This window comes from Camelus dromedarius, chromosome 9 (assembly GCF_036321535.1).
Source record: "Camelus dromedarius isolate mCamDro1 chromosome 9, mCamDro1.pat, whole genome shotgun sequence".
NCBI lineage: Eukaryota > Metazoa > Chordata > Mammalia > Artiodactyla > Camelidae > Camelus > Camelus dromedarius.
In genome coordinates, this window is record NC_087444.1 from 4,908,189 (window position 1) to 4,919,087 (window position 10,899).

Consider the following 10,899-nt stretch of genomic DNA (forward strand, 5'->3'; position numbering starts at 1 on the left):
CTGCGGACTCTATACTCTCGAGCCCGTGGCTTTTCTCTTCTTCGTTCAAAGAGCTTAGGTTGTTGCAAGAAGGCACAAAGAAAAGAGCTATACTCTGATTGCCCTTCCCTCCTCTTCCGAATGCTCTACCCTCCCACCCCTCCCGTGAGAACTAATCCTGTAATGGAATTTTAATGCTCTGCTTTTACGTAGAGCTTCAATATCCAGCAACTGTGACTAGGGAGAAGGAAGGATGGTGTCTTTCGAGCAAATAGCCTTAAGGATGTGAACCCACAGGAAGGGACAGTGCACTCTCGCCAGGTGTCCTTGCGTGAGTGACACTGTCTTTAAACCCTGTGTGGAAATCCCTGGTGCACCGCCGTGATGCCCAGGGAAGACAGGGCGACCTGGAAATCCAACTACTTCCTTAAGGTCATCCAACTTCTGGATGATTATCCGAAATGCTTCCTTGCGGGAGCAGACAGCGTGGGATCCCAGCAGATGCAGCAGACCTGTCTGTCCCGCTGCAGCAAGGCGGTGGTGCTGATGTGCACAGCCATCCGAGGGCATCTGGAAAGCAGCCCAGCTCTGGAGAAACTGTTGCCACACATCTGGAAGAACATGGGCTTTGTGTTCACCAAGGAGGACCTTACTGACATCAGAGACGTGCTGCTGGCCAGTAAGGTGCCAGCTGCTGCCCGTGCTGGTGCCATAGCCCCGTGCCAAGTCACTGTGCCCCCAGAACACTGGTATGGGGTCCGAGAAGACCTCCTTCTTCCAGGCTTTAGGCGTCACCACTGAAGTCTGCAGTGGGCATCACTGAGACCCTGAGTGATGTGAAGCTGATTAAGGCTGGAAACAGAGGGGGAGCCAGTGAAGCCACATCACAGACTTGCTGAGAATCTCCCCTTTCTCCTTTGGGCTAATCATCCAGCAGGTGTTTGACAGCACCTACAACCCTGAAGTGCTTGATGTCACAGAGGAGATTCTGCGTTCTCGCTTCCCCGAGGGAGTCTGCTGTATTGCCAGCGTATGTCTGCAGACTGGTTATCGAACAGTGGCATCTGAAGCCCATTTTAGCATCAGTGGGTACAAGCAGGTCCTGGCTTTGTCTGTGGAGACTGATCACACCTTCCCACTGACTGAAAAGGTCAAGGCCTTCTTGGCTTTTCCATCTGCACTTGTGGCTGCTGCCACCCCTGTTGCTTCTGCTGCCTCAGCTGCAGCCCCGGCCAAGGCTGAAGCAAAGGAGGAATCGGAGGAGTGGGAGGAGGATGTGGGAGGAGTGGGGGAGGAGTGGGAGGAGGATGTGGGAAGAGGATGTGGGAGGAGTGGGAGGAGGATGTGGGAGGAGTGGGAGGAGGAGTGGGGGGAGGAGTGGGAGGAGGATGTGGGAAGAGGAGTGGGAGGAGTGGGAGGAGGAGTGGGGGGAGGAGTGGGAGGAGTGGGGGGAGGATGTGGGATTTGGTCTCTTTGACTAATCACCAGCTTTATTTGTGAAACAAGGAATTAAAGGCTTAATTCTCTTAAAAAAAGGGGAAAAAAAAGAAAGGGACATTGCAGGAAGACCATCTTTTAGACTTCGCTGCCAGGGAGAATACAGTATGAACAGTGCTCCCCATTAAATGCAAAACGTCCAGGGATATTCTCTGTGATTAATACCACGATCTCCTTCCCCTGCCTCAGTGTTTCATCATTTCAGGATTTAGTAAAGGGCACAGACTCCAACAAAATAAATTTTTGCGTTTTGTTTTCCTGGTTGTTACCTGACTGGCACAGGAGCAGCAGATCAAGCAAGAGGCACCCCTCCCGTTCCACCATCAAACAACGCTATTCTCTTTAAAGGGGGGAAAAAAAGACCTCTTTGACGAGGTTCTCATCTCATGTCTCTCTGACACGGGTCTAGTAAACCTTTTTTGTAGCAGATTCATGAAGAGACAGCATTCCGCTCAGCAGGCGGCCGTGATGGGAGGCTGGTTGCCGAACATGCGGCTCGCGTTTGCGCTGTGCTGGCCGGGCTGCCTGCTGTCCTCGTCCCGTTTCCACCGCGAGGTCCCCCTGCCGTCAGCTCCTTCATTCGGCTGCGTCTGTCTGTTTCAGCTGCTGCCTAATTCCTCCGTACGTCTAGCGTCGATCGCAAATGATACTTGTGACGCAGGGAGTTTTCCTTTGGATGGCTTTGATGTTAGTTCACAACGGAACTAAAGCCAAAAGAGCTTTATTCAAACCACCCCCACCCTTTTTGGATTATTGATTCAAACTAATTTCAGAAGTAACCTATTTGGTATGATCCAGCCACTTCACACGTGCCAGCTTATCAGGATTCAAGTCTCATGACTAAATGCATTAAAAATGTTCAGATATATCCAAACAGAGTTTGGTTTCGAATTTAGATGAAAACCTTATGGTGTCAATCAAATATACATGACACATGTAACTTAAATTCTTGGCTATTTCAGTGACTTAGGGAAAAGAAATCAAAGATCGAGTTGGTTCCTACTGATCTATTCTTGGAGTGAGGTTTATAAACCCTATAATTGCGTCACTCATGTTTCTATCATGAAATGGAAGGGCATAATTTTAATATTTGAACAAAGGCATTGGATCCATGATCTAGAATTATTTAGTAGGTTTCAACAGGCACAGAATATTTCCAAGGTTTCACATGGTTTCACATCATTTCTTTTGATATGTGATGTGGGGTTAATCATGTGTTAATATTCAATGAAAATTCACTGGTGGAAAGAAATCTTTACCAATTAATGACTAAGCTAACGATTTCCTAATCTCTGCTGTGAATACAAGAAAGCCATGGAAAGAGTGCACAATTAGGCTTCCAGGAGAAGCTGCAATACTCGGAAGACAAGTTAATTGTATCTTACAGTACGCCTAAATTTTACTAACTATTTGATATTGATGTTTTGAGCTTTTGATATATGGATAACCTTTTCAAAAGCATTTCGTCTTTAATCACCCTGGAAAATTTTCTTTTGTTCATTCACCAAGGGTATAGATCCTAATTTTAAAGCATCCTTTGTTTCTTTGAACACTGTAAAAACTTAGAAATTAATCAATTTAATTCAAGGCTTAATGCCTTTATTTTCAGGTAATAAAGGTGTTGAGGGATTTGATGGTGATAGACATTACATAATGATACTTTTGGTTCCTGAGGATAACCAGACTAACAAGCTTAACTCGGGGACTCCGGGTCATGGTATATTGGATTTTTTTGGTTTTTTTGCACGCTATAAAGTACAGCAGAGAGGCTTATCGATACTGCAAGGAACAGAGAACTGACTTAAGGAAGAGGTAGTTTTCCAAATATAACTAGGAGCCTGGAGAACAGGGTGCTGCGGCCTCTGGTTCAAAAGCTCAGTGATGGTACAACCACTCTTTCTATACGTAGCTCTCGGCCTTTTCGACCCCATGACCAAGTGCAGAATCAAGGAGGCCGGGCGGTAAATCGACCCACAGGGTGAACATTTGCGAAGACTCACCTAATCTGCCCCCATCTTTCCACCAGCTTTGGGCATGATGACTGAAAAACAGTGACTGCTCTGGCACATCCAGAAGGACAGAGCACTATTTTCATTGTGTTTTCATCGTGCTTGAAAACAGTGATGGAAGGCTGGCCTCGTTCTCCAACCTCGTACTATTAGGAAGTTTATATTTTAAACACTGGTGGGAGAAAAAGGAAACGTGCTGTCCCGCTGGGGATAAAACGTCAGTGGAAACTTGCCTCCTGACATACATTGACTCTGGGGGAAGCTGGCAGAGTCCTGGGCCCCTGAAGGGAGGAGCCCCTAGAAGTATTTTCCTAAATCTCTGTGCAGGAACGGTCTGGCTGGGAAAAGCAAGCTCACTAGTATGCAAATATGCAAATGTCACGAAGAGTCCCTTCTTTTCCAAGGGTGGGGCGCAAGTCCAAGGAGGGAATGACCCCAAAGCCTTGTGCCTACTCTGCTAAGGAGCTTTGTCCCTGCACTTAAAAATTCTTACTCTCTCATGATTGTCAGCCCCTTACATGCCCCACTACTGCACATACAGTGACCTTGAAACATCTGGTCTGGATTCTCGGTATGGTTGCCCCCCGCAGAGCAGGTCCACTGTGCTTGGTCACACAGCTCAGGCCGTACAGCTCCCGAGTAATGATAGTAGGAAGAAGAAGAAGAATAGATAACATTTGTCCAACACGTCAGGCAGTTTACTATGTAGGATAAATGGTATTGTTTCCCACTTATAACAGATGAAGAAATAGAGGCTTTGAACATTTAAGCAACTTGCTCAGGAGCATCTAGTGGACTTTATTTACTTAAAAACTAAAGAGAGACTATAGTTTTTAAGTTCAAGATATAAACAAAAGATCATTAGTGTGCTCGACTGTGCACTGAATAAAACTGAAGGTTAGCGCTGAGGATGATGGGCATGTTCTTTATTACAAATAGATTAACTGCGTTTTGTACATAACACCGCCTACAACACATAAATAAAGGGGAAAGATTATCATTGACCTTTGCGGTGCTTCAAGAGAAATAGAGATGCCAGGGAAGAGGCCTCCACTGCGATCCTGAAAGCAGACGAACAATTTTAGAAAGGAAATGGGGCCCAGAAGCAGTTTCAGAACACAGCAACGCAGGTTCGCGGCTCGGGCCCACGCGGTCGTTTGAGGAAGAGGTGATCTCTGAAGACGATAGGACTGACCTGTGGAATTATGATAGAAAGAGTTCACAGTATTAAACTACTTCTGTGAGTGGAGGAGAGCCAGAGCTCCGTTTTCTGGAGGATTGACGTGCACAGTGAGCGGAGTGCATATCACTCATAGAGTCAAGAGGAGCCGAGCTGGTTGAGCGGAGAGGGCACATATTAAATTGATAGTGATTAATTAGTTTTATGTCACTTTGGTGCTTTTAGGCTTGTTCATGGTGTGGTTTTCAATTATTTTCGTATTATTGGAAGAGCCGAGATTAGACCGTAGTTATTAGAATTAGATGAGCTACCTTATTTGCAGAGCAGGATAACCTTTGCTATTTTCCTTCCGTGTGATGAGTGCCATTTGCGGAGAAAAGAAGATGAGGTGGTGCGAACATCTACATAGGCTTAGCAGCGGGCTAGGCTTTTGAAAACAGGATCGGACGCACCATACGCTCAAGATTCAAAAAGATCTTTAGATAGGTTGTTTTAATTCTTATTGCCACTTGCTGTCATTTTTAAGTCAATCAGGGTAAGATGCAAAAAGACAAGAGGGAACTAGACTTCTAAACTTCTGAGAAGCACTGAGAAAATGCAAACATCCTGAAATCCTCACGTTTAATTCAGAAACTTTTTTTCCTGTGGGCTCATGCAAGAGAATATGCTTGCAGATCTCTCTAGCATCTATTTACCTGTTAACTATCTATCAACTATCTATCTACCATCATTTCTACCCATCATCTAGGTATCTATCATTTCCATCATGCATCTGTCTATCTATTGAGAGGCTCTTCATGAGACTCTTTGAACTACATATCACTTTCTGTGAACCACAGGAATCAAAGGGCGCACAAAGCCAGAGGCTGTGGTTGTTACCACGTTTTATTCTATTGCACTGTTAGACGAGGAATGGGAGCAAAAAGATTAATAATCCTTCAGATGTGATTAGCAGATGTGGCAACATAATATCATACTCTGTGTAGACAGAAAGTCCAAGTGATTCTATGTGCACATGAGTGTGTGTGTGTGTGTGAGGGAGAGAGAGAGGGGTGTGGGGAGAGGAGCCTGGAAAGTGACTACTAGCATAGGACTCCTTCTGTCATATTAAGCCCCTGGGGAGGGACAAGTCGACCTTCTAATATGAATTCTACCCCCGCTTACTTCTTCTGGACTGTCACTCCACTAACGAACCTGTTCTGTTCTGTATTTTCAATCTCTTTCCCCTTAGCATATAAACAGAGAACAACACCTGTCATTTTTAAAGAAAAATAAAGACCAGTCATTGACCTCATTACTTGTATCTCCCTTCTCCTCAGAGGCACTTTTCCGGGAAGAGTATTCTCTGCTGCCATGTTTTCATCCAGTGAAAACTGATTATATGTTTCAGTCAAGATCATTGTGGGTTTTTAAATCCATCTTTAACATCTTATTTAATGTACCTGTTATGTGTACCATCTGCCTTTCTCCCATTACAGTATAAGCTCCAAGAGGGCGTCTGTCTTCATTTGTGTTGTTCATACGTGCACCCCCAGGTTTTAGAAGGGTGCCTGGCACATACGGTGCTTGCACTAAATCTACTGAATAAGTGAGTAAGTGAGTGAGGAGGGGTATGTCCTGTTTAAGCTCCTATGCTGGTACTATCTCCCTTTCCCCCCGATGCCTTCTGAGTGGCAGATAGCCAACAAATTGGCTCTTTCTCTCGTGGGGTGTTTCTGTAGGTTCTTTACAGACCCCACCATTAGAAACCCCAACACATCACCTTCTACGGATGTGGACTGCATTGTCTACAAAGTCCTTTCGTGGCATCTTTAGCCTGGTTTATTTCTAGACATGGGAATTCATAAATCCTTCTACCCTCTTCACTCAAGTCAGTAAGGAAAAAAATATCTAATTTTGCTGAAATAAAGACTACATGGAAAGACGATCAATGACTAGCAAGAACTCAGCAATTATGAGAATAAGTTTATCTTCTAAATGCTCAACTTTAAAACCTACAAACAGCTCAGAGCAGAGTCACCTAATTCACGGGTCAGTGAATAAAGGTGTTAACATATATGAAAAAATAATATGCTGAAGAGTCATAAAAGTGGAAATATAGGAAGAGTTACATGCAAAATTTGGCAGTAATCATTCAAGGGTAGGCAATCTTATTTTTTTTTGTTTGTTTGTTTAATGGAAATTTTCTTCTGAAAGCCTGGTACTTTTGAAAGTAGAGCAATCTCGTGCAATTTTTTTTCAAGAAGCCAAAGAGCTTAAAATAAGAGACATTTCTATGAACATCAGAAACAAAACTAAAATAGATTGTGTGGCAGGTCAAAGAAAGTAAGTGGAAATCGTATATGCCATTTCAGGTTCAAGATCTTCTCATATCCTGCTCTACTTTCCCTCTCCCTTTGCTCAGCCGTCTTCCTAGCAGAAGACTGAAACACTGGGAAACGTAAGAAACTTCAGCCTTGAGTCAGACCTCGGAAGACTCAAAGGTAACCATCCACAAACAGACCCATTATACCCTCTGCTATCGTGGTAGGGCACTGAGATCTTAGATTTTTTCTTACATCCCTTAGACCAACCTGGACCCTGAAGTTGTTACCTCAGAGTGGGGGATTAATGTAACAAAAGCGCTAAGATTTACATTAGCTCAGCATTAGACAGCAAAAACATAGTTGGAAAAAGTTGGAAAGATGGCAGCTCATGCTATGCAATGGCAGAACATCTCATAGGACACTCACTGATCCTAAGTCAGAAGATGGACCATGTATGTGCTGAGCCTGTATCTCTAGAGTAGGACTTCTCAGCAGAAGTACAATCGACATTTTAGGCCAGATGCTTCTTTCCTCTGGGAGGCTGTCCTGTGAACTGCAGGATGTTTAGCAGCACCCCTGGTTTCTATCCGTTAGATACCGTTGCATCTTCCTAGTCAGCCAATCAAAAATCTTTTGAAACATTGTACAAATGCTCCCAGCCCGAGGGGGTAAATTGCCGCCAGTTGAGAACCACTGCTTTAGAAGAAGTGACTGGAAATAATAAGACTTTTTCCGTTGGCCACTATTGACTGCCGTTAGGGAACTATTAAAATAGATCAACTCAAGGAAGAACTGGCCGGTTTGCACGCAGAAATGGGAGAGAAGAGAGAGACTATACATTTGGAGGTTCCAAGGCGAGGAAAAGGTGAATCGTTCCCGACTTCAGACAGTAAGAGATAAGTTTGAAAAACACTTTGAGCATGAAAGTCTCAGTAAAACTTCTCAGAGAACAAAGAGATTTAGTCCCACAAAAGAGATCAGATAGAATGTGATCTTTCCACCTCTAGTTTCAGATAGCCTAAGGTACTCATGATTATACTAAAAGAGAGGGGCAGGGAGGCTGGAAGAAAGTAAATCAATTTGGTTTTCAGAATTATGTCTAAGCACAAACTTTGGGTATGCTTTTGGCACTTGAAATTGACTAAAAGCAAATAGGTCAGAATCCTTCTAAGTTTAAAAATTTTTTTTTCAGATCTATGAAGATAATGTTCCAGTGGAAGAAGATGGACAGTAAGTTACCATATAATAAGTAAATAAGAAAACGTCACCAAAATTAAACACCATGTTATACTCATTTGTTTGGCAAATATTAAGAAGTCTTATGAAGCTGCTGGGGATGATGAAGCCTGAAAGGGTATCTTAAATATGGCCGGTAGGGGGTGTAAATTGGAAGAACAATTTTTTTTCTGCCTTGTAAAGCTGAACATAACTTAAGACCCAGCAATTCTCTTCCTAGGTACATACTCAGGAGAAACTCTTGCACATTTATACCAGGAGATACATACAGAAATGTGCACAGCAGTATTATTAATAATAGCAGAAAATTGGAACAGACAATAGACTGGAAAAGAGAGAAAATGTGTATATTTACACTATGAAGTATCACACAGTGTAGGAAACAAATAACTACAGATGACTGCAACAACGCGGCTAGATTGGGCTTGAGCACAAGAAGTGAGCCATGCAAGGTTACATTTAGCATAAAGAAATTTTGTAAAATTTAAAACAATTTTAGTAAAAAAAGTTCATCATTAAAACACATATACCCATGCCTATATGTATGTGTTTAGGCAAGAAAGTGAAAAACGCAGAATTTAGGATGGTAGTTAGCTGCCTCTGAGTGAGGAAGGAGGATGCACGGAGAAAGAACACGGTGGTGGAACTTGATTTTAATGTTTTAAATCTAGGGCTTGGATGTTAGGCATAGGGTTGCTCATATATCTTCAATGAGTGAACAGAAACCAACTAAGTTTTGATTGAATTCTATCGCCAAAAGCCCCACAAGCCCAGACTAGAAGCACCCGTGGGCTCCCGAGCTCGCTGCAGCAGAAAGCAGGCTGTGCAAGCAAGTCTGTCCCCAGAGAGGGCACCCTCCCCACCATTCACTTTGGATGTAACCAAGGAGAATGACAGACAAGGAAGGAGAATGACAGACAAGGAAGGACAATGAGGATCATGGACACAGAAGCCAGGAGCCATGGAAACCCATGGCCGAGAACATCCAGAGAGTGGAATTACAGTTTAATGGGGGAGGGATTTCTTGTTCTATTTTTTTAATATAAAAAATACTATTTTATATAAAAAAGATACATATGTTAGACACATGCCTACACGTGCACGTCCACATGTGTACAAGCACACACATACCCTTCACTCACTCATGTGTCTCTGTGCCTATGAATTCTAAATGTAGCAACTTTCAAAGATGGTAACCATGATGCTCAGGAGTACCAGCACATCAGCCCCACGCAGATGGCTTCAGTGGTCATGTGTGCTCACTGTAAGTTTAGTCAGGACACCATTCGTTAGTCCATAGCATGTTTGTTCTGCTGGAAGCAGTTCTATTGCCAATTTAATGCTGATGAAAAGACAAAAGCTAAGATAAAAAGCTTTTTGAAAAAAAATTTGGAGAACAAATAGAAATAAGTCACTACCATCCATATTTACATTTCTAGTGAAACTTAATTTTATATGCATGTTTATATGTTGGTAAGTTGTATAATTCCACTTTATTTCAGTGTATATTCATAAAAAGCAACTGATACATGCACATTGAAACAAATAAGATGATATAAATTTGAAAAATGAAAGTTATACTTCCCTCCCTAACCGCTCTTAAATTCTAATGTTTCTTGTTTAAGTCAGTATTAATAATCTTGTGTTTTTCTAGTCATTTCTTCAAGTTCATAAAAACATATTAAATTCAATAGAGATGAGAGAAAGCGTATGTGTGAGGGAGATTTCCGGTGCTTTGCTTTGTCTGCTTTGCTGTGTTACTTCGTGTGTCCCTGTTTCGACAGAACGGTGTCTGGGCTGATGATTTTACACGTGTCCCTGTGCCCCTCACACATTCTCCGGTTTTATGCTCAGGGGCTGGGAGGCTGACCTGTGCTGATTACACTGATTGCTTTTCTAGGAGCTGACTTGTGAGAGGCGTTGGGAGCATACCAGAAGAAGGGAGGGGGGCGGAATTTCTGTCCTTTTGTTCCCCTTCTCTCAGCCAAAGTCCCTCCCTTCTTGCATTGCTGCCAGGCTGGCTGAGGCCGTGTCCCTGGGTTCTTCCGTTTCACAGAGAGGGATGGCAGCCACTTCCGTTGTTGCTGGCGCAGATGTCCTAACATCCTCTGTCGGCTCCCTGACCCACGCGCCCTCCTAGGTAAACAGTCCCTCGCTCCAGGCTCATCAGTTAAGACTTACCAGTGCGCTCTTTCTTGCTGAGTCCAGACTGGCACACACATGCACATATGCCACATACTGGGCCACTTTTCCCCACCTAACCTGTCAAGGACATCTTTCTGTGCCAGTATTTAAATCTTTAATTCATTATTCACAACAGCTTTATTTGTTAACGCTTTTGTCTGTTATCTCTTATTCCAATTATTCCTTTAAATGTTTCTGAATCTTCTGGTTTTGGAAATGCCATTTTTAAAAAGCATCTAATGAATTTTTAAAATTTAATCTGACAATGTTTGATTCTTCATTGGTGCATTTAGTCAATTTACATTTATTTAATTTTTAAAATCGACTTCATTGAGGTATAATTTTTAGCAAATAAAATGGACTTATTTTAAGTATACAGTTCCACAAATGCGCATACCTACTTCACCACCACCACAGTCGGGATAAAACATGTGCATTTCCCCAAAGATTCCTTTGTGCCCCCGCCTAGCCAATCTCCATCCCACTCCTAACCCAAACCCACGAAACC

The 10,899-nt window shown here is 43.1% G+C and overlaps 1 pseudogene; it reads left to right on the plus strand.

Moving 5' to 3' along the window:
- Positions 1-363: 363 nt before the first annotated feature.
- Positions 364-1,460, plus strand: LOC105085143 (large ribosomal subunit protein uL10-like; annotated as a pseudogene).
- Positions 1,461-10,899: the final 9,439 nt, after the last annotated feature.